At 45.2% G+C, this 21,795-nt stretch overlaps 1 protein-coding gene and 1 long non-coding RNA gene across 4 annotated transcripts in view; one reads left to right on the forward strand and one right to left on the reverse strand.

The window, feature by feature from the left end:
• The window catches only part of SOBP (sine oculis binding protein homolog), a 165,652-nt gene that overhangs the window by 22,046 nt on the left and 121,811 nt on the right, over positions 1-21,795 (reverse strand). The gene's annotated exons all lie outside the window — the stretch shown is intronic.
• Positions 806-3,748, forward strand: LOC149126531 (uncharacterized). The gene is made up of 2 exons (XR_016233798.1): positions 806-933; positions 2,991-3,748. It is a non-coding gene; the product is annotated as an uncharacterized LOC149126531 (long non-coding RNA).

The raw sequence follows: 21,795 nt of genomic DNA on the forward strand, positions 1-21,795 counted from the left end.
CTGTCGATGCCAATCCAGATAGTTAGGGAGGCAAGCAGTCTGCAGAAAGGTTCAGTAACTTACAGCGGAACCCCTTAAAATTCTGCTCATGCAAAGTCACTTTGACTGTGTTCGATAATGCAGTTGGAAAGGGTTTGTGGTGTTAACCAGTAACACAAAGCACTACACATCATTATGTCTGGCTTCCAAGGAGAAACTTGGAATTCGTCATGAAGTCTGTGTGAGGTTTAGCTATTCCCAACCTGTGATGTTGCAGCAAGCTAGAATTATTTTTTAAGCTGTTTGCCCACTCTCTCTCAGTAGTCAGAATTTTTGGTGACATTTCTTGGCAGGCAGTCTTATTTAACAACTTTTCAAACACCAGAGAACATTTTCCAAAAGTTGTTATGGCTTCCCCCCCCCACCTCCCTTACTTCGTATCGACTCCTGGCAAAAGAAAGACATCACCAAATTTATTTTAAAGTTGGGCTGTAGAACTAATTAAAGGCTGAGAGCTTTTCCCAATTGGAAATCACTAGACATCAAAGTTCAAAAAATAATCATTCTCGGCTTCAGAACCCATTACTTTGGAGAAATTATTGTGATTTCATTAACACATTAATTTTGCAACACCATCAGCTCTCACAGATGGTGAAGACATGATCTACAATTCAAATATGACTCTTGTTTGCACAAATGTCTTTCCTTCATATGGCATTTTAAACAAGAATTAATATGAGTAATCTTGCCATAGCTATAAACAGATAAACAGATGTCAAAATTTTCAATAGTTCTTTCAGTGCCGTACTTGTTTTTGGACAGAATTTTACACACACCATCTCTTTTCTCTTCCTTATTATTTTATATATATATATATATATGTAAAATTTTTTTCTATTTCCCTAGCATTGAAGCCACATAGCAGCAGAGGAGGAATTGTGAAACACAACAATGGTGAGTTTATTGAATTCAAGTTTCTCCCCCAATAAGGCACTGGTTCCAAGACTATTCTAAAGGGAACCCTGTTTTTGCTAAAGAGGGTGCCTTGTTCTGCTGTTGGTGTGTGCTGTTTTTTTTAAACTCTCATAAACGATATAATTAAAAGACGATACATTTTAATAATGATTGGTCACATAAATGATGCACAAACAACATATGCTGGGCATTTGATTACTCATCTCATTTAACTCTCAGCTTTTCCTGATTGTAAACAGTGGTGGCATGCATGCTAGCGTCTGATTGGGCAAATACACACGGCAGATGTGGTCTGTATGTGTAGATCCACTCTTTGCCTTCTCACCTTTTTTTTCCCCCACTGATATTTTCAGGTAATAAACGTGATGGTGTGAGATTGAAGAGCATACACTTATTGGCACAGATTAGTTTTTGTTTGGTCTCATAACGAATTAATCTTTCACAATGCTCCTTGACAAAAATGTTAGGGGAGCGAGAGACTGCTAAGTGACCTTTGTTGATAATACAGGCACTGTCTCATTTGGTTATCAAAAGTTGTGCAGTTGCTGGGGTGACCAAAAAAATAATAAAAATAATTTCAGTGCTAGGGTGTTTGACTACAATGTTTTGGGTTTTGCCTGAAATGAGGGATGTCTCTATTATGGTTGAGATGACAAATTTACAAATACTACAGAATTGCCTCTGATGAGAAGAGACCCACAGACTCTACCAAATTCTCAAAATTCTCATGTAGACAAAGGCTAAGAAAACTAAAAGTGAAAATATGATACACATACATTGGAAAAGCATGATCAGTTTAATAAAGCTAGTGTATAATGATGTGATATGTAAATTCTGTTATGAAATAAAACCTCTTGCTTTTAGTTCACCATTAAGCATCCATGGAAATCCTAAAGTGTAAATTTATAAGCTTAAATGCAGGATCAAACATAGCTTCTTTAACAACAGACTACTAGAAATATTATCAATAAATTAAGCTCATTAAAATAATATACCAGTGTTTTCTGGCGTATTTCTTTTGGGTCTTATTTTTAATCATAAAGGGAAAGAATTTTTTGAAATCCTCAATTGGTTTTAAATTGCTGGATTGAATTATTTGCCTCTAGAGAACTTCTGTTTCCTCAAGCTAATTAAATATTTTCAAGTGGAGTAAAACAATCTAAATATAACTGAAATGTTTTCCCTTTACTTTCAATAATTCATTGATGAAAAGGAAATGTTCACAGATCTATCCCAGTTATCAAGTGAGAGTTTATCTGCCTTATCTATTTCCACATTAAAAGAATTAGTGACATCAAAGTTTATAACAAAATCCTAACTTTCTCATTAATGCAAAGCCTAATGTTAGCTACTTGATTTTCTGCAACACTCAGAGTTGAGGTGGCAGTGTGGCACTGTATGACTGTCTCATTTTGTAGTATGCGTGTGCACGTGTGTCTTCTTGCCTTATTACATTTCAGCTCAGAACAACATCTAAGAATACAGAAAAGCAATCTTCATGATGAAGCCAAAAAAAATTATTAGAGAGGAAAAAAATTGTCACTTAAGAAATAATGAATCAAGTCTGTCTTACAGGACACATTATTTAAGATGAGGTCAATGAATTTATGGCACAAATGGCTATATCATGTGCGGCAATAAAAGGCAATTCCATTATTCATTTTACCTCTAACTAATGACAGCCTTCTAGTAATTAAAGATTTCATCATAAGTGCTTGTGCTGATTACTTAAGATGTGGTAGTTAGGTGAAAATATATATTGCATTTCTCTCTTTAATAAAGTAACATTGGCATATCCATGAAATGCATAGCCCATGTCTCCTAAACTGTAGTTTTCTGAATTGTGATGTTGTAGGATACCCCTACTCCCACCCCCCCACAGATATCTTTATATTTTACTTATTTAACTTTTTGAGGCATTGTTTTTGCCTCATTATGCCAAGAGGTACCAAAATTTCCTCAGATACTGTAAAAGGTAGAGATTAAGAAGCATAGCATTCAACTCACTGGGATGATTTCTCCCTGTTTCTACCCAGGCTTTGTTTCTGTTGCAGTCTGGCCTCTTGGGTTCCACTCGCCTCCCTAACAGGTCCCACACTGGACAGAGGCTGAAGCTGTTTAATGATGCCAATCTGGGCACCGAACAATCAGCCAATGCAGTACCACTGAGCAAGACAGCTGAAATGCTTCGTGTCACAGATTCATCGTGTGTCACCAGGAAGACAAAAAGATCACAGAGGAGATAAACAAATGTGTACTCCATTCAGCCTTATAATAGCAGTCCTCAAAAAGATTAAATTTACCTTCCTGGGATGTGTCCAATTCGAAACAACAGAATGAACATTTCCTTTCGTCCATTTAGAGTATTTATATTTTGGTGGCTGGCGGCCAGGGTAGTACTTACAAGCTCAGTGCCTGATGGATTGACTCCTTTCCTGTGAAATAAATGTGTGGCAAGCTACACCGCTAAACTGCTCAGAAGACACTGCCTCAGCAGAACTGACTTGCTCTTGACATTAGAAAACTGAAAGGCAGGATTTCTGGTTCCTATAACTCTTCCCGTCTGTATTGCCCCTGGAAAGGAAGCAAGCTATTCATGTTGGCAATGAGCTTCTAGTTTCATAGAAACGTCCCAAGTCAAAGCCAAAGTATGTCATGAGGTTACGCGCATGGGCACAATATATACACTCTGCTTGGCTTAGACTCTAGTAGCGGTGGGGGAGGGGAGGGGCTCCTAATTAACACATTAATCAGCTGTCAGCAGTGGGAATAAAGTTCATCCTTTAATGGAACCCTCCACTGCCTTCTGAGTGGTAATCTGGCATCGGGCAATATTATTTAATTAAGAAACCCTTTTGTTGGGATCTTTCTTATTTAAGCAAAGACATTTGCCACAAAGGAACAGTTTAAAAAAAAAAAAAAAGCATCTTCTTGAATTCCAAAAATTTGAAACACCAGCTAGAATCTTCATGTGCTTCTATCCGTGAATCCAGCACCTGGGTAACAAATCGCAGCTCCTTAAGCACGTTTGTAGTTTGCCCTAAGAGGATGGTGCTCTAGGCCTTGGCATGTTAAATGTAGCATTGAACTTGTCATCCAGGCCAGTTCGAAAAAAAAAATCACTAGCTCATTCAAGAGCGAAGGCGAGGATGAGAGACACGGCAGATGTGCTAGTGCTGCCCTTGTGGGGTTGCCCTACCTGCAGTCACCTCACAGCGTGATCTGAGGGCCTCCGGCTGACCCCCATCCGAGCACCTGCTCCCAGCCCTACCCTGCCTCCGGCGGGGTGCTAGTGCGGTGTACCCGGCTGCTACGGGCTGTTACGGAAAGCACACGGGATTCAGAGTCCCAGGTGGAGGGACGAGTCTGGGCCCCACGACTAACTGGCCGTGCCGCCTTCTGAAGAGTCTGCTTCTTCACCTGCAGAGTGGCGCTAACCGTAGGTACGAGTGAGCCAGGCAGGTGTAACAGAGACTCATTCTAATCCCCGCATGCCTCCATCATGGCTGCTGGGTTTCCATGTTTTTGGAGGGAAACTGGTTCTATGGCAGTGTGAGGAGGGAAGGGGAGATTTTTTGCTCACCGCTTTCCTATGAGCCTGTGCGTCTCTGAGATAAAATGAGGCACGTGACCCTCCAGGCAAGCACACAGATACCAGTGCCCCCTGCCTGCTAGGAGGCGGCCCCCAGAGGGAGCAGAGGGGTGATCGTCAGTGCCAGGGAAGCCAGGCAGAGTGTAACACGGCCACTCACCGGCCTGAGAAGCATCTATGCGACTGCTGCTGCGCCCTCTTCTTTTCCCAAGGCTACTCATTCTCTAATTCAGGCAGAAGCTTGATAAAGCAGCGTGCTGCTTGGAAATGAGTGTTAGAACCATTAAAATGAATAATTCCTCTTAGGCTCAACTGCTGTTTGAATAGTGGAAGCCATAAACTGTGCTGTGCATGTTTTATTAAAAAACAGAGCTGATGGTCCATCTGCTGGACTCACTGCAAGGCAGAACGCTCTTCCAAAGGCAGGGCCAGGAGTCCCAGTCACAGACGCCTTGAAGACAGGATGGCCCCACCCTGCGACAGGGGGCTGCGGTGGTGGGAAGAGGTGGGAGAGCCGAGCTTAGCAATTCCCAGTCTCCTTGCAAAGTTGGATCTGAGAATGGAGGAAGGAAAAAGGTGACCTGGCTCAAGAAGTGCAAAGCTGTACGCAACTCAGGAGACTGATCTGGACAGAAACAGCAAGGGCTCCTGAACAGAAAGCAAATCCATGGAAAAGTTCATTTTCAAAATCAAACTTTCTGCGGGTTTAGATGCCAACATGACGATGTTTGCTGCATACTTTTTATTTAAGGGTCTGTTGTTGTTGTTTCATTTTGGTTTGTATTTCTCCTCTGCCTTCTGCTCTCCAGATAGGATTGAGAACTCAGGGCGAGGCTCAGGGTATCTTTGTTAGATGTCAAAGTCTCATTAGAAAGCTGCACTTGGGGCAGGCGCTGTGGTGTTGTGGGTATAAGCCTCCACCTGCAGCGTCGGCATCCCATATGGGCACCGGTTCAAGTCCCGGCTGCACCACTTCCGATCCAGCTCTCTGCTATGGCCTGGGAAAGCAGTAGAGGATGGCCCAAGTCCTTGGGTCCCTGCACCTGCATGGGAGACCTGGAAGAGGCTCCTGGCTTCAGATGGGTGCAGCTCTGGCCGTCACGGCCAATCGGGGAGTGAACCAGCAGACGACGGAAGACCTCTCTCTCTCTGCCTCTCTTCTCTCTATCTGACTTCCAAATAAATAAATAAAAATATTTTTAAAAAAAAGAAAAAAAAAAGAAAGCTGCACTTTAGGAGCTATATAACATGACTCAAGTGCTACTTAGAAGTTTCAAGCTGGATTCCAGAAAACTTGGCAAAGGTCACAGGGGCAGATCCTTGTCTTTCTCATGTGCTGTAGCTCTGTAAAGCAGACCTGGGCTTGGTTTTCAGGATCTCAGTGAGTTTTGACAAATGGCTCATTACTAACCCAAGTCCCTGAGTCTACAGTGAAAGCAAGAGGTCGAATCCTGGCCTGTATTCAATGGCTTCCAGTCCCTCCTGACAGCCAAACACATGATTCAGAAGAAGGTGACTTTCCCCTTGGGCTGGCATATTTGGTTGCCTAAGAGCATTAGCATATCTTCACAGAACTCTGTGCTTCATTTAAGCTGAATAAAAGCAACTTACATCTTCCCACCACAAGTCATCCAGGTGAAAGTGAAAAATTCTAATGTCAGGAAATCTGGTCTACGTGGCGCTAAATGCCTACCTCTCTTGCTTTCCAGTTATTTGGCTCTGGGAAGCCACAGAAATAGCTGAATAGATCCCAGAGCAATGAGATTTAGCTCTGGAAGTGAACTCAGAGATCATCTGGTGCTCGCCTCCAACCTCCAGCTCCTGGTGGGCCCAGGCATTGAGTCACTCTGAGCCTCAGGTGCTCAGCTGTAAAATGAGATCATCAATAGTGATGGCACTGCCTGGGAAACACGGGAGGAGGAAAGGAAACTGGCAAGTGACATGGAACACACTGGCAACAGACATGGAAATCGCCCTGCGTAGAAAGTAGTGTGTCCTACACTGTCTCCTAACCAAAGATACTCGGCCACGCTCAGCAACTCAACTTTCTCTCCTTTTTGTCAACTCCAGATATTATAGCTTACTGCCTGCCTTGAAAAAGTTGCCATCACATAATACAAGTTCTGCATTCAAAAAGAGCATCGATTGAGGGCTCACTGTGTGTCGGGCACTGTGCTAGGAGCTCGGGATCTGAGCTGAGGAAAATGCAGTCCCTGTGCTCACATAGCCCAGAGTCTACTGCAGGAAATGGGAGGAGCAAGCTTCTGTTTCTACTCAACCGTCTTTGCTACAAAATGAAGCTTAGGAGAAAACTGCACTTCTAACTGTAATGATCTGTTCAAAAATAAACACTGAATTGTGCTAAAGAAGGCACTGGCTATGCAACAGTGTAGGCAAGAGACTCAGTCAGTACTCGCCCTCCAGAGTTTAGAACAGTGGGAGAAAGTGAAACATAGCTTACACCTATATACTTGACTCTCTTTTCAAATGCATCTTTGGCCTTGTGTATTGTTTTCTAAATACATAAGGGGGCTTCACAAACAGTTCATGGAAAAATGGAATTTAAGGATGTGGCACTGTGGCATAGCCAGTAAAGCTGCTGCCAGCAGTGCCAGCATCCCATATGGGCACCGGTTCAAGTCCCGGATGCTCCACTTCCGAACCAGTTCTCTGCTATGGCCTCGGAAAGCAGTAGAAGATGGCCCAAATCCTTGGGCCCCTGCAGCCACAGGGGAGACCCGGAAGAAGCTCCTGGCTCCTGGCTTCAGATAGGCACAGCTCCGGGAGTGAGCCAGTCGATGGAAGACCTCTCACTCGCTCGCTCTCTCTCTCTCTCTCTCTCTCTCTCTCTCTCTCTGCCTCTGCTCTCATAACTCTGCCTTCAAATGAATAAATAAATCTTTTAAAAAAAGATAATGCCCAATGCCAATGTTTTGAAGCCCCTTTGTATAACTGGATAATTAAGTTCCAGCATTTGTGACTGTAAAAGCCCCCTCTCTACATGGGAATGTTACAGAGAGTGATTTGGGGATGGAACAGAAAGGAGGCCCATCAAACTGATGTGATAAGAAGTGAAATGGGCTAGTTGTCACTTCCCTAGGTAGCCATTCACCTCATTTCTTCCATCATGCATCATTTCTATTTCTTAGAAAATACATGGTCTTAGTTCTATAGCTACCTAAATGTAGCTCATCACTCATCAGTAATATCATTTTTGGGGAGCTGCATCTCAGCATGTAGTGGGCAGCACCACTGAAAAGCCACTGGACCAAGGCTGTGCGTGTGCAGGTAACTCAGGTCAAGGGCGCTGCTGGACAGAACTAACAGCCCCTCTGACAATCCTGCGTTGTGTGCCCCACCTCAGCCCACTTTCTGGCTGCTTCTCAAAGACCTACAGGTGCTCCTGGTGGGGTCTCTTTTGCTAACTAACTATACACTGATTGCTTGGAATCTGCCAGGCACCTGGCTAATGGCTTAACTTGCATTGCCTCACTCAGCCCTCTTTTAACAGTCTCTTGCACACTTCTCTGCACCCTGGGCCACAGACTGAACCCCACCCTGTGTGTGCTCCCATTGCCCCACTTCAGCCTCTGCTGCCAATTTTGTCCAGTCCTCAAATCTCCCCAGGACACTCCATCAAAAGCATGGCTTTTATTACGGTGACTACTGCAGGCCCCAAGTCAAGGTAACACTAATAAATTAGATCAGTAATGGTAGCTGGCATTCTTTAAGCACTGGTGACTGTGCTACATGGATTACCTCATCTAATCTCCATAAGTGCCTTATCATGTAGATAACTGGGATTTAGACAGGTGAAATGACTTGCTAAGGATTATCTGTACAGATAATAGATGGCAGATGCTGTCTCACTGTCTCACGGCTTTTTGCATTTTCTTTCATAAGCACAGGATTAAGATGGTTAACTAATATTTGATAATGCTCTCTTCTGAAATTCCAGAAGTACAGACATTGAGAATTCTAAGGAACTTCACAGCAAGTGTGGGTTTCCATCAACATGTAAGTGGCCTTCCTGGTGACATCGACTATAGCCACCTATATCCACTGCACAGCCCAGGAGGGGTTCACACCACTATGATCAGTCTCCTTCACACCAGCTTTTCAGTTGCAGTTAAATTTCAAAGCTCTGTGCTACAGAAGGCAGCCTATTTTGTTACTGGGCAGCGCAGGTGATTAAAAAGTTTAACCACTGCACTCCCCCTGCCACATCCACCCACTGATGGTAATAGTGTTCTCCAGAACACAGCAACCCCTCTTCCAAATCGCAGCCTTTCAGATACTTGAAGGGAGCCATCATATTTCTTCCAGATTATTCTTCTACGTCCCCAGTGCCTGCACCCTGTCCCCTATCCCCAGGAGACAAGTTCCCAGAGTTCTCACTTCCTGTCTGTCAAGACAGTGAGCACGGCTGCCTGTCACTGAGACATATACTTCACCTTGTTAATGCCCCTCTTGAAAGGTGGAGCCCAGAAACAGATGCAGTAACCTGGCCAGCGGGGTGCAGTGAGATTCTCCCCTCCCTCATGCAGAATACAGCACCTTTGCTAATGCCACCCAAGAATGTGTAGACTTTTCCACATACGTACCCTGCGGTTAGCTCTTCGCTTTTTAAAAAACAAACATTGAAGAAATGTGTGTTATAAGAGGGGACTTCAAAAAGTTCATGGAAAATATAATGAAAAGATAAGCTTATTTCACTGCAAACAATGTTGAAACCCATGCATACTTTTCTCAACTTTTTGAAGACTCTCAAATATCAATTTCACTTATGTTATCATTTACACTGTTTCCCTCCCTTGAAGATAACTTGAAGATTTCACTCATGTTATCTCCCTTAATTCTGACAATAAACTTGAAAAAAAAAAAAACAGGCTATTCTGTTTTTTCCCCCTATTTTACTTGAAAATGAGAAAATAAAGGTTCAAAGAGATCCTGTGGTTTTCCCGAGCTCTCACAGTTCATAAATAGTGGAGCCAGGATTGAGATCCAGAACTTCCAACTGATCCCCGTTTCACTCCACTGTGTTGCCTATTTCTCTGAGTTTCTGGTCAACCAAAACCTTTTCCTCCTGGGTGCTCATCAACCAAGAACTTTTGAGGGTAAGCCATCAAACCTACTGGTGGTGTAGAGTTTCAGAAATCGGAAACCCTCTCCCAATTTTGAAAATTTGGTCAACATCTGTTCATTTCTGTCTTTTTGGAACCTTCTCCACTCATCATGATAGAGCAAAGATGATCCAAAAGTAAATATAAAATTCTCTACAATTTTCCCTATGAGGGCTGGAAGATCTAAATTTGTTGAGGATAGCAGGTGCTCTCTGCTATATCTCTCCCCAACTCAACATTTGCGGCCTTCTTTGTGGTATTTGTCCCACCATTTTTAGTATAGAAAACATTCTCTTTATAGATGCTATGGAAACCAAATAAAAGTCACCCAGCTCTGCCTTTTCACTGTCTTTTGTTAAATATTACACCACCTGCTCTTAACCCTGATCCATCCACTTCTACTTCTTTTTCTTTCCATGATAATAGACTTACTAGCGCTTTTCACTAACTCAGGCATTTATTTCCTCCTGGGCTTAGACCCTTTTGCATCTTAGCCTTCCTGATAAAATATTCATTTCAGAACTCACAGCCCCCCACACTCCTCGAAACACCGCTGAGCCTCTGGCTGCAGGACCAAACCCACCATCCTTTGGCATATTTAAAAAAAAAACCAAAAAACAAAAAACTCACGGCTTTTCTGCCTTCTCAGAACATCCGCAAGACATGGGAAAAATTTTAAATGTCTTGGTTTTAAAGTAAATGGTAGTCTCAACGGATAGCTCAGTAAATTGCCCCATATCTTGCTTCCTTGCTACTTAATCTATCCTGTGTGTTTACTCCAGATTTTGTAGTAAATACCCAAAAACTACTCTTTGGATGCCTCCTTTTATTTTCCTCAAATTCCCACTTTGCGTGCCCCCCCAAGCATGTGGATATATGTTCCTGAACACCTATCAGGTATGTCAGTGGGGCCTGTCATTTTGTTTCAGTTCTATAGGGTAGCCCTAGTCTAGGCAAAACCCCTCTCCATGTCTCAGCGGGCTCTCTACTCCCCCACCTCTTCCAGTGTTACCTGCTGCTCTTATCCTGTCCAGTTCTATGGGTTTACTGGGATGATTTTTCTTTTTTTACCTTTCCTTCCCACCTCACAATTTTAGTTTTTTGTTTTTTGTTTTTTTTTTTTTTAAATTGCAAGCCACCATCTCAATCATTTGGGAAGCAGCGTGGTTTGGTGTGGGATGTGGTGAGTGAGGAATCAGAAGGCCCAAGTGCTGCCCTCCCCTGCAACTGTGAGTGCTGCTTCTGTGCCCTCAGGACCCCTGCCCACCTTCAACGTCTGTTGTAATGATCAAAACAGTGCAAACGGAAGCACACTAGATAGATAGATAGATAGATAGATAGATATAGGTATAGATAGATAGATATAAAGCACCACACAAATATAGACATCCTATGGTATTATTATAAGTATTCAGAAATAATGTGTTCATCATTATAAAAAAACAGGGCCAACTGGTTTACCTACGATCTACTCTTATTCACTCATTGTTCTTCTATTTCATTTCAGTTAGAGAAGACAAAGAGAAAACCCACTGCTATGAATTTTCCCAGGATGTGTACATCAAAGGAAAAAGTACACCACAGAAACACAACCCAGAAACCCAAATCAACACCACACTTGACCTCTAGACTCTCCTCTCTTCTCCAATGGCATGTGGAGTGTGTGACAGCAATGTAATTGCAATAATGAGGAGGTTTGGGGGCCAGGATGTGGTCTTAAGCTCACTCTGGCTGTTTTAGCCCTAGGCTCAGCTTCAGGCCAGCACCAGTCACCCGGGTCAGAGTCACCAATGGAATCCCTTATGCTCAGCCACCCACAAATGTGACATTTATGGCATCTGGTGCACAAGGCTGCAAATTCATAAGGCCCAGTGTGCTGGGCTCACAAACCTGAGGAGAAGGAATAATTTGCATTGCCCATTGTCTTGTCTTTCTTAGTTAATTAAAACCTGTGTGAGACAGCCTGCACAGCGACAAATTTTCAGGTGTCTGGGAAGAATGTGCTGGACTGTTTCTGATTTCTTTGGATCTGTGTGTTGGTTCCTTTGTCTCTGAAAAGCTTCCTGACTACATGCGGTCTGATGGCTTGCCTAGTTCCCTTCCGTCTTTGTTCTGGGAGTTTAGCCATTCTGCTGTACTAACTACCTGGTTGAAAACCAACACCTCACAAAGGCTAGATTCTCCGCTAAGCATCCCTCTTACAACTCAGCCTCATCAGCAAATCCTGGGTTAGCCCAACCTAATCTCCTCATCCAGGCTGAACGCCTGACTTGCCGAATGGAATGAAGCAAGACAAACTGGGATACAGATCTGCATTCAGATACATTTAAGCACACCTGTTATTTACATAGCTGCTTTCTTTCAATAAATTCAAGAGGCTCCACAGACACTCTCACAATACCACTCCCCGCAAGTCTGGAAAGAGACAAGCAGCCAGATAATATATCTTATTTTAGAGATAAGTAAATTAAGATGAGCAACAATTATGCATCAGTTGTCAGCATTTGGGGAAAAGCCTCATCTCATGCCGCCTGTGTGACTAACTGCATCATTCTGCTACTGGCCTACGGTGAAGAAGGGATGATGTGGAGAATCCTTCTGCTTGACCGATCGTTCAAACGCCTGCATCCAAAGAGAAACAAAGATGACAGAGCTGCCTGATCCAAAAAGCCTATACAATGAGCCCCAGATCCAGTGAGATACAAAAGGAAGATTTTTGGGAGATAATCTATATATGTAAAACAGATTCTTCCTTTTAGTGTTTTAGTATCTAAGAGTGAAATAAGCAGTATGGCTGGGCATACTCAGTTGTATCAAGGCATGTCTTTGGTACAGTCTGGCATGTACAAAAGTGGAGAAGAACTGGAAAGAGAAGCAAGAGGAGGAAAAGAGCTGGCTACTAACTACTTCTGCATCAGAACAAAGCCCCCTGGACACTGAATGTCTGCTGTGGCCATGGTCCCCTGACCTCCCAGACTGTAGCTGATGGAACCCAAAGGTACCTCAAGGCATTGATGTGGGCCCCTCCTAAGACAGACAGAGTAACTGAATGAACCAGTTATATTTTCTTCTTTGGAGAGTTTGAAATCAAGATAATGCCAAGAGTCTAGGTAGTGGTAGGGACAGAGTCATGGGAAAAACAGTTAGAGAACCATAGAGGAAAGGCAGTTAGCTAAACCCACAGGCAGCCTGTGTCACGGCAAGTTGAGGGGTGGAGAAGGGAGCTGGAAGTGACTGGAGTAGAAGTCCAAGCTGCAGGGAATTGCAAATCCTTAACAGCCAAGCACCAAACCAGGAAGCAATGATGCCTGTTCCTGGGGGACAATGAGACAGTCCTGTTGCCCAGTTACAAGCACCATGAGGCCATCTTCACCATCAGAACAATGAGGACAAATAGCAGTGGTTATCTGCATCTTCCTGAATTCTTGGGACTTCTGTATAGTGACCTCCACATAACTTCAGGAAGCCCCAGAGTTTAGCCAATTTAACATACTTTCTCCTATTTAACCCTTACCATAACTCTCCCTGGAATTACTCTCTGCTCGAAGATTAGGAAGATCTAGGAAGGCACAACGACTTCAAGGTCCTAGCAAGATCCCACAATACTTTGCCACTGCGGTGAAGGAGCTCCTCGTGGCACAGTCCCCTGCACCCTGCTATGGACGTCAAGGCTAGGGTGGGCCAATTCATAGCCAGGTGTTGGGAGGCCATGTTTCTGCAGGTTCAGAAGCAGAAAGCTGACACCAGGACAAGCCTCTTAGGGAGCATTCAGAACTATTTCTGAGGGTCACCACAGGAAGGAAATGCGAATGTTCCATCAAGTCCTCGCCCATGCCTAAACCCTTGGCAACTGCCTCCTCCTCATTAACCACTTCTACTCCAGCTCACAGTTGACCAATGTGTGTGCTGAGAGACACCAGGTTCCACCCCCCAAAAAGGAGTCCATCATTAACGCAGCTAGGGAAATGTTGCAGGCCCTACACTCCTGGCTGGGATTCTCAGCACACGCTGCCATAATTAAGTCTCCGGAAAGTTCTGCAGAAAAGAAACATGGCTGACTGCATTCATCCAGAGTTTACCCAACTTTTCAAATAGAACTCTTTTTTCTAGAAGGGTCCTGTAGGAAAACACTGGGAAAATGCTACTTTAATGAACTGGATGTATATAAGATAGGGCCAGGACATGTAGACCTTACCATGTTCCCCAGAAGTAAAGCTTTCTGTTGGTACTGGGCCTGGGTCTGACAGCCCCTTTGTACCCCAGAGTGCCATCTGCACATGGGAAGGGTTCAAGTGCAACTACTGGTTGTACCTGAACTATCAGAGAAGGTGAGGTGGATTCCCACGCCTGGGCCCAGCGGCAGGTTCATAGGCTCCATCCTGCCAGGAATCAAGGTTACTCGTCCCCTTGTGGCACTTTTCTCGGCTGCACAGCTCCCCCTCACCCCTGATCAGTTTCCTGTGCTCACAGAGGCCTGGGCCCTATTACATTTCACCCTGTGGTTTCTGCTTCTGCAGTCACTACAAACTCAATTTCTGTCCTCTCAGTTCTAGTTACCCCACACAGCCCACAAGCCCGGCAGGATGTCATGAATAGTGTTTCCTACGGTGTGACCTTCCAAAGTTGGAGGCTGCACCCGAGAGCATTTTAGGTCACACAGCTGCATTTTTGGCCTGATGGCTGAATCCAGGAGCATCTCACCTGCAAGCAGCCACCACCATGGCGGGCTCTTCACGCGCTCCCAAAGCACCGTAGCCACAGCAAACAGCCTGGCCGTATTTTCATATTCACACACCAGGGACCATCTTTATCTGTCTGCTGAATCAGAACAGAAAACCAAGAAATACTACCTCAACCAGCCTTGCTGGCAGACTAATTTTGAAACAAATTCAGATGGTCTATGAAGGTTTATTCTACTCCAACTCATATTGATCGTTTTATCTCCTCCATTTGCTGCCATAGGCTGCTGGGCAAATTCACTCTCATTAAGAGTGAGTGACAATCATGCCCTAAAGGGCCAGAAGAACCTCAGTCTCAGGGTGATAAGGGCTAGTGGCTACCCTTGGACTAAGGAAATGCTTCTAATCAGACACCTACATCCTCTAAATATTTCATGGTCTGATAATTCCAAAGAGGGTGTGGATGCCCATAGTACAATGATTCCTAGAAGGTAAACTAACTCTCCTCGAGTCCTATCAGCTGGAAGTCACTCAAGTTCTCTTCCAAATCTAAGAAGCATCATATAGTCAAGTACCCATCAATATGACTAAAAAGTGTTGCAGGGTTGGCGCTGTGGTGTAGCAGGTAGAGCCACCAGCTGCAGTGCCAGTGCCGGTTCAAGACCCAGCTGCTCCACTTCTGATCCAGCTCTCTGCTGTGGCCTGGGAAAGCAGTAGAAGATGGCCCACGTACTTGGTCCCCTGCAGCCTTGTGGGAGACCTGAAGAAGCTCCTGGCTCCTGGCTTTGGATCAGCACAGCTCCGGCCATTGCGCCCATCTGGGGAGTGAACCAGCAGATGGAAGACCCCTCTCTCTCTCTGCTTCTGCCTCTCTGTAACTCTGCCTTTCAAATAAATAAATAAATCTTTTTGTTTCAAAGTGTTGCAACAATTACTTAATGAAAAAGAGTAAAACTGTCTATGCTGCCCATATACAAGTTGTTAAGACACTTTAAGAAAGCTGGGGGGTGAGGGCATGTCAGCCTAGTGGCTAAGCCATGGGTTAGGATATTCACATCCCTATTGCAGCAACTGGGTTTGATTCCTGGTTCCACCTCCAGTCTCAGGTTTCCTACTAATGTGGACCCTGGGAGGCAATGATGATGACTCAAGTGATTGAGTGCCAGCCACCCGGACTGAGTTCCTAGCTCCGGGCTTCAGCACCTTCACAGCCACTGCAGGCTCTTACGGAGTGAACCAGCAGATGGGAGCTTCCCCCCTCACCCACCCCATTCCCTTTGTCTCTCAAGTGAATAATGTTTTCATAGGAATTTTTTAAGACTGCCAAACTGTTGAGGAAAGAAACAAAGAGAGCAGAGGTTTAGCCTGGTGATAGTTAACATTAACTGTGGAGTAAGCAGGCTCCCTGGCTAATTGAGCTTCTGCTGCGCACCAGTGAGACGTGAGAGATGAGTTTGGATTGGAATTCCATTACGGGTTTTTAATAATTAAACATTACATGTTTAGAACCTCATTCTTCTGTACTACTTTTAAAATATTAATCTATTTACATCAGCTGGACGTCCTGCAGCTCGACACGCAGTAAATGGGAGTCACGCTGAGACAGACAACTGTGTTCTTAGCGTAAGACGTCTTAGATGTTCACCAACAACAAAAGCAATGCTTGCCCTCTGCTCAGCCCAGTGCTGTACGGTATTAGCTCTTTGAGAAGGTGGCTTGTTCCATTTGTCTCGACACACACATTCCTCGTCATTGCGTGCACTTCATAAATTAGCAAGAATCCAAATCAATCTTATTTACACGTCCCTCAAGGTCGCTGGAGCACCCTGCCCTCTCAGAAGCAGGGTCAGAAAAGGTACATGGCAGGCATGTGATTCACCCTCCACTGCGATGCAGCAAAAAAATTCAATCCCAGGAGCACACACATGCACACACACACACACACACACACTGCAGCAAGGGATAACCCTGCTCTCCACAGAGCCTCATGCCAGCAGGACCTGTCCTCGGGTGCTCAGAGGCCGCCTTATTCCAAGGGAACATCGCTGCTTTGGAGTCTGCCCTACCCTCCTCCCACTTCATCACCTGTGTCAGACTCTGGCACGGACGGCAGCTCAGCCACTCCCCCAGCGGCCCTTCCCTCTGCTGCTGCTTCTGCTGCCCCTTCAGTCTCTCCCAGCTCAGAGGCAGGGCACCCTGGGGACAGAGACAGGTCTTCCTACATGCCTGGATGCACATGGTGCCCAGGACAATAGCCTGAGGTCAGATTTCCATGGCATACGGGGATTCTGGGCGAGGCAGGACAATCAAGGGCGGTCTAAATCAAGCCACAGGGAGAGCTGACATGGCAAGGGCCCCCTACCCAGAAATTATGGACCCCACTGTGTGCAACCAAGGCAATCATCAGACCCACATCTGCACTCGGCCCCTCGCAGAGGGCACTGTGGAACACGCTCTGATTTGTTTTCAAAGTGAGGATTTTTTCCCTTTTATGACAAGGCTAGCAGTGCAGACCAGGCATGCTTTAAGGCTGTTTTATAGCAAAACATCGTTTTACTTAATAAAGAAAAAAATATGTAGGATTCAAAATGGAAAATGACATGGGAGCTATCTCTGTATCCTCAGCTGCCCACTGACCCCTGCGACTCCCGAGGAAGTGAGATGAACTAGAACTCTGTAGCGCTTAGACACAAAGATCTCCGAACATCAGTATATCCCTCTATTGTCTTATGCCTCAGTGCTCCTGCATGGCTTATGCAAAAGACCTCAATACAAAAGTCTCTGCTACTAATCAGAAGGAAACCTGGGTCCCTGCACCCTATCTAGGTAATGCACAGCGCCAGCAGGGCTGGTCCAGGAAGACAGTCCCAACACTTTGATCCGTGGTCCCAGAAAGCTGGGCGTCTCCTTCTCCATGCACAAGTGGCCTTGGAAAGAGCAAGTAGATTACTAGAGTATGAAGAATGCTCCAGAGGGAAGCAAAAACGCTATGCTTTGGTGGCTGAGGTCTCCGTCCTCCCCAGCAGTGTTCATTCTTCTTTGTAGTGGGCATCCTCTTTTAACTCAGAGTTTCAAAATCCTTTCCCCACAAAGGACAGGAACTGGCAAACTGGCTAGATTTCACCTCCTCCCCCCACCCTCTGGAGGCAGTATTAACAAACAGGAGAGGATGGGGGGCGCTGTCCCCCAGATCTCACACTGAGACACGTCCCATGGGAACCCCACCATCCTTCGACTAAGGATGAAATTGGTGAAATCAGCAAGCACATGCTGTGGATGGATGGCAGTAACTCCGAAGCAGAAATACCCAGGGGCATCGCACATTCATAAGACAGGCGAAAGGGAGCAGAGAACGCCAAAGCTCTATGTTTCACTTGAGCCCCAAAAGCTATGGTTTCCTCGAGGAGATTCTCTCAGCCTTTGTCTCTCTGATTTTCAAGTGACTTAGAAAACAGGGAACAACAATCTGCCGGAATACCTAAAAGCCCGACACATCTACTGCTTGGAAATACCCCACTAATATCCAGTCTAAAGCTTTCCTTAATTTTATTCCATTATTCCTAACCTAATGATACCCCTTGTTTCAAGCTAAACAAATTCCTTCCTCGGTATTTACGTCCTTCAGATGTCTGAAGGCTATGATTATGCCAACCACCGCAGCCCTCAGACCTCACGGATGCGAGCCGCATGGACTATGAGGGATGATCGCACAGCCCCTGTGTGTGCCGCAGACTCCAGCTGGGTCTCCCCTGCTTTGTTAGCACACGAGATCCCGACTCCGGGGGCAGCTCCACGTTGAGTTTTCTCATTATTAGCGCAAAAAGAGAAATGCTGACAGCTCAGAGCAGTGCACAGTTATCAGGAAACATCCCATTGATGTTCCCACTGAATTTATGACCAGAAGGAGACAAATTCCTTAACAGTAATTAACTCTAAATATTTCAGAAATTTCCATCACCAATGCTTAGCAAGTTTTTTTTTTTTTTAAAGGAGAGGCATACTTTAAACAACTAGCAAGATCGATATCACATTTCCTTTTGAAATTGGTTTCACATTCAACGAGTAACAAATGAGCAATCTTTGGAGGGTCAAAGTCATATTGCCTTGGCGTTGAACTGGCGCCAGGGGGTCACTTGATTGCACTTCCCAGTCAGTGCAAGGAGCACTACTGTGATGAGTATGCGTGGCTGGTCATCTGACTCCACTGTCAAGGTTGTGCCAACAGCAACCTCACTACCAGCAAACTCTCCATGACACTGAGAAGAGAACTGCCTTCCTGTAGCCCCTACCCACGGGCCGGCCCTCCCTCTCCCACAGTCACTCAGAGCACAATGTCCTCCTCCATGCTACAGCCCTTCATACGCCTGGGCTGGGGTGGGGTGTGTTCCCCTGGCCTTGTTGTCCCAGAGGGAATATCCTCTGTCACTCCCACTGTCCAGACCATCAGGGTCCAGGCTGTTCTGTCTCACACCTCCCCCCCCCCCCCCCCCCCCCCCCCCCCGGCATTCTCAGCATGTGGCCTGAAGTGAAATACAACACCCTTCCGAACCCGCACCTTGGGGAGTGTGAGAGTTGAATTTGCAGATTACACGGTGTGATTTTGTGGTTGTTGAAAAGGTCTCCCTTTCCTCTCTCTCAGGTATGATATTCTACTTTAGCTATTTCTTTAGCTTACTAAAATATTACAAATCCAGGAGTCCCCTGTTAAAAATCCAAACATCTCTGAAGGAGTGATACTGCAAGTCTCCGGCAGACAATATGAATCCATGTATTCAGTCACTTTGGACTTGGACTTGGATCCTGACTCGGTCATTTCCCAGCTGCACACCCACAGCAAGCTATTTATCCTCTCTGAACAGGAAGGAGTTAAAACAGGGTATTTGGGTCCATAAATCATTATGACAGTAATCATCACCCACTAGCCAAGTATCTGTGGACTTAAACACATGTCTCCTCTGTTTCTTCTCACTTTCTACCTCTGCAGTTCTCCAAAAACAGACCTGATTTCCATAAGTTAGAATGGAGTGATCAGGGGAGGTGCTGTGGCGTAGCGGGTAAAGCTGCCGCCTGCAGTGCTGGCATCCCATATGGGCACCGGATCTAGTCCCGGCTGCTCCACTTCTGATCCAGCTCTCTGCTATGACCTGGGAAAGCAGCAGAAGATGGTCCAAGTCTTTGGGCCCCTGCACCCACGTGGGAGACCTAGAAGAAGCTCCTGGTTCCTGGCTTCGGATTGGCATAGCTCTGGCTGTTGTGGCCATCTGGGGAGTGAACCAGCAGATGGAAGATCTCTCTCTGCCTCTCTTTCTCTCACTATGTAACTCTGACTTTCAAATAAATAAATCTTTAAAAAAAAAAAAAAAAAAAAAGAATGGAGTGACCTCTGCAGTAGCTGGCAGCAAGGAAGTCAAGGAGTTTCATAACATACCTGAGTTGGGTCCAGAAACTGTGATCAACAACGACTGAATGGATTATGTATTGGTAATAAATATTCCCTGCCATCCTTTTGAAGTATTTTGAGGCATCACCCTTGAAACAAGTCCAAGAGCATCCCTATCTGGAAAGGCATTTTCTCCCAGTTGTAATCTTAAGACCTTCAAGAAACTCTAAATATGGATCTCAGTGGCAGAAACCAAATGCAAGCGACCGCAGCCTTGACCCCTGTCTGGGATTTAGAAGCTGCAGTAGGGCAGGCACAGAGCCTCCAGCTGGTGTTCTGAGCTCCTGCATAAAACAGCTCTCACCTGAGTGTGCACAGTCACCTAGTGGGCTCGTTAAAACACCAATGCTGATATTTGTACACCAGTGTTCATAGTGGCATCACGCACAACAGCCGAAGGGCGGAAATAACCCAAGTGTCCATCCACAGATGAGTGGATAAACAAAATATGGCATACCCATACAATGGAATATTATTCAGCTCTCAAAAGGAATGCTGTATTAATACATACTACATCCGAGGTGAACCTTGAAAACAATACCCTAAGTGAAATCAGTCAGATACAAAAGGCTACATACATGTGACTCCACTTGTATGAAGTACCCATAACAGGCAAATTCACAGAGACAGAAAAGTAGCTCAGATGTTATCAGGGGCTGGGAAGAGAGTGAAGAGTTACTGCTTAGCAACTACAGAGTTTCTATTTGGAAGGATGAAAAAGTTTCAGACATGAGTAGTGGTGACAGCTGCACAACACTGTAAATTCATTTACTGGTAGTAAATTGCACACTTAATAATGGAAAATGCTGGAGCTGGTGTTGTGGTCCAGTGGGTTAAGCTGCCGCCTGCAACACTGGCATCCCATGTTGGAGTGCCAGTGTGAGTCCATCCATCCAGTTCCCTGCTAATGCTCTTGGAAAAGCAGCAGAAGATGGTCCCAGGACTTAGGCCCCTACCACCCACATGGGAGACCTGGGTGGGGTTCCTGGTTCCTGGCTTCGGTCTAACCTCATCCCAGGCAGTTGTGGCCATTTTGGAAAGTGAATTAGTAGATAGAAGATCTCCCTGTCTCTCTGTCTCTCTGCCTTTCAAACAAATAAATCTTTTTCCAAAAATGGCAAATGTTAGGTTACATATGTTCCACCACAATATAAAAAAGTTTTAAATATTTAAAAAAAAATGTTTAACCTACAGGTCCCTGGGTCCACCCCAGAATTTCTAACGCAGTCAGCCTGGGTGAGGCACAAAAATCTGCATTTCTAACAAGTTCCCGGGTAATCCTGCTACTTTAGGACCTAATTCTGATATCACTGCTCTAAGCCAGCAAGGGAGTGGTTAATCAAGCCTTCCAAACTCCCTTCTGTCTCGAAAAGCTCAAACTTTTGTGCCTTTGTCAACACGAGCTGGAAATAATAAAAACAGCTGAGCTCATCATCTTTGCATACCAGCTGACTTGAGTCCATCAGCTCTGCCCTGTGGTCTTCTTCTCCCTCAGTTTTGAGCCACTGTGGACCAGCAGGAGTGCCAGTCGTTAACACCTACTCAAGGAGGGCAGAAACAGGTGCAAGCCAGAATGGGTGCTGGGCCAATGAAGAAGTCATTGTCCAGGCCCGGTCCCCAGACATTGTGCCAGACAAATCCAAGCTCCCTGTGTTAGCAGTGAAACGCTTTCTAATAGGACCTAGAAAAATGCGTGTTGCTTAGAGCTTCAAAGGAACTTGTGTGCCAGGCCTGGCGAGCCTGCTTGGAGCCAGGCATGCATACGGGCAGAGAGGGTGTATTACACGTCTCCTCCGGGGTCTGGTAAACTGCTCCAGAGCTCATGTTTCTGGGATTCTCTTTTTTGAGGTTCCTGGGTTCTCCTCAAGTTCATTGGTCTTTCTGATGTGTATTACTTAACTTTTTCAATTTAACATATTTTTATTCTTGCTCATGTAAGGGTTATATTTCCACATGTGCATGCTTAGTTGAGCAAAGTGTGCTGGGATTTTCCCTGCAGACGTAACA

This window comes from Oryctolagus cuniculus, chromosome 5 (genome assembly GCF_051225735.1).
Source record: "Oryctolagus cuniculus isolate XC-2025 breed Fujian yellow rabbit chromosome 5, ASM5122573v1, whole genome shotgun sequence".
In the NCBI taxonomy this organism is placed as follows: Eukaryota; Metazoa; Chordata; class Mammalia; order Lagomorpha; family Leporidae; genus Oryctolagus; species Oryctolagus cuniculus.